The 2451-nt window shown below is 52.5% G+C and overlaps 1 protein-coding gene across 1 annotated transcript in view; it reads left to right on the top strand.

Moving 5' to 3' along the window:
* TBC1D9 (TBC1 domain family member 9) overlaps window positions 1-2451 on the top strand; it is a 76010-nt gene that overhangs the window by 753 nt on the left and 72806 nt on the right. The window lies entirely within an intron of this gene.

Genomic DNA, 2451 nt, shown 5'->3' with positions numbered 1-2451 from the left:
GAGCTTCACGCCCCGCACATCTGGGTCAGCAGCTGCAGCAGAGGCAGCGCCACCGGGGCTGTCAATAACGGAGGGTGTCAGGCAATCCATGCCTGGGTGTGAGCACCTACCTGGGGCTCACATTACATCACTCTCGGCTCTATATGGAATGAATTTCTGGTCAAAATGTGGAAATGAAGCTGTGCTGCTCTGTGCGCTGTTGCTTTGTGGGTTTTTTTTCCAGAAGGAATAAGGCAAATTGTATTCTCCCCTCTGATTCAAGGAGATGACACTCAGATGCATCACAGTCAGTGGAGAGGATGTGAGATTCAAAGGGAATTTATCCAGGTTTGCACTGCACAGCAGTATGTACAATGCAGGGTCCCGTGATATCCAAACCATGCTAAGAAAGAAAATGCACTTTTAGGGTACCCATAAAGGAGATGCATTCACCTGTGCTGGGTCTCAGGAAGCCACTCTGGACAAAAACACTGAGAAGGCAATTCTCTAACACAGGGAGATCAGGTTTGGGGGCATCCCTGAGGGAATAGGACTTCATGGCCCAAAATAAATCTAATGAGCCAATGCATTCATCAGAATTCAGCTATAAGAAATCAGTGTGTAATAGGTGAGGCTATAATTTTGCAAAACGCTCATTCCTCAGCTTCAATCTCTGTGCAAACAAGTTGCTGGCAAGTCCTGGCAGCAGTGGGAGTGGGCAAAGTGTCACCACCCTCGCATGCCTGGGCCACTCCCTGCTGCAGGCTGCTGCTCGGCTCCTCTGGACACGCTCCTGGACATCTGCAGAGCTTGGGTTTGCAGCCCATCGCCCCAGCTGAGAGCCAAGGCAAGCCTGCACAGGGAGGCCAGCAGCAGCTCCTGGTGGCTGAGACCCAGGCAGTTGTCCCTCCTCCTGCTCCAGCTGGGAACATGTCCATCCTGGCAGAGGGACAGAGCAGCCATCTGGGAGGGGTGATGCCTTCAAAGGGCTGGCAGGGCCACAGCTTCCATCTCTTGGAACCCAGAGCTCAGATGGAGTTGTTCCTCTGTCCCTGCTTGGGGCAGCCACGCTGGCTCCAACCAGCAGCCCACTTTGACTCAGCCGGGGCTGGGAGCAGACACCTACAAAGGAGCAACACCAGGACAAGGATTCCATAATATAGTAAAACTTTTAAAAAGCAGGTGCAGCATGAAAGGAGGTGTCATTTCATGCTGATCTGGTTTTAAAAAGGTCTACTATATTATGGAATCATAGAATTTTTCAGGTTGAAAAACACCTCTAAGATCATCAAGTTGAACTGCTAAAACAGGTATAAGTGGTGCCTGGCTGCAGGGGCTGAGCTCAGAGTCTTACTTTGTGGACTGTTCCATGCCTTCCTTCATTTTTGGGCTCCTAAAGACATAGAGGTGCTGGAGTGTGACCAGAGAAGGGCAACAAAGCTGAGGAAGGGTCTGGAACACAAGTCCTGTGAGAAGCTGCTGGGGGGTTTTATCCTGGATAAAAGGAGGCCCAGGGACGACCTTATCACACACTACAGCTCCCTGAAAGGAAGGTGTAGCCTGGGGGAATTTGGTCTTTGCTCCCAGGCAATGAGTGACAGGACAGAGGGAATGACCTTCAGTTGTAGCAGGGATTTGGATTGGATGTTAGGAGAAAATTCTTTCTGAAGGGGTGGTCAGGCATTGGAATAGGCTGCCCAGGGAAGCAGTGGAATTATCTATCATCCCTGGAAGGGTTCAAAAGGATGCAGATGTGGCACTCAGGGACACGGTTTAGCAGTGGGCTTTGCAGTGCTGATTAATGGTTGGACTTCATGATCTTAAAGGTATTTTCCAGCCTTAACAATTCCATAGCTCTATGATTCTATGTTCTTGCTGCCTTTCTCCAGAGCTCACTGCCCTTTCCTTAACTGCATGGCATGGAGTCCCAGGCAGAGCACAACGTCAGGAAAGCAGGATGGACACAAATGCCATGGCAGTAACGCAGCCCAGCATCCCAGCAGAGACACTGCCCACTCCCATGGCTTTGGGATGCTCCTTGCATGCCCCAGCCCTGAGCATCTGGATATCCCAGGGCTCCTCCAGAGGTGCCCAGGGGTGCCAAGCCTCAGCTCCTGGAGGCAAAGGAATAACGGCTGGGGGAGATGGAAGGGAGGCAGAGGCGCAGCCTCAGGGATTAAGAAAGTGGTTCCAAAAATGAGCGGTAAGCGGTGTTTGTCACTCCATGGGGACACATCCTGCATCCCGCATCCCACATCCCGCATCCCTCATCCCACATCCCACATCCCACATCCCACATCCCTCGTCCCGCATCCCGCATCCCACATCCCACATCCTGCATCCCGCATCCCGCATCCCACATCCCGCATCCCTCATCCCACATCCCTCATCCCGCATCCCATATCCCGCATCCCACATCCCACATCCCACATCCCGCATCCCGCATCCCGCATCCCACATCCCACATCCCCC

The sequence above is a fragment of the Geospiza fortis genome, unplaced genomic scaffold (assembly GCF_000277835.1).
Source record: "Geospiza fortis unplaced genomic scaffold, GeoFor_1.0 scaffold35, whole genome shotgun sequence".
In the NCBI taxonomy this organism is placed as follows: Eukaryota; Metazoa; Chordata; class Aves; order Passeriformes; family Thraupidae; genus Geospiza; species Geospiza fortis.
Note: the sequence above shows the minus strand (reverse complement) of the source record. Positions and strands in the feature narration are given on the sequence as shown.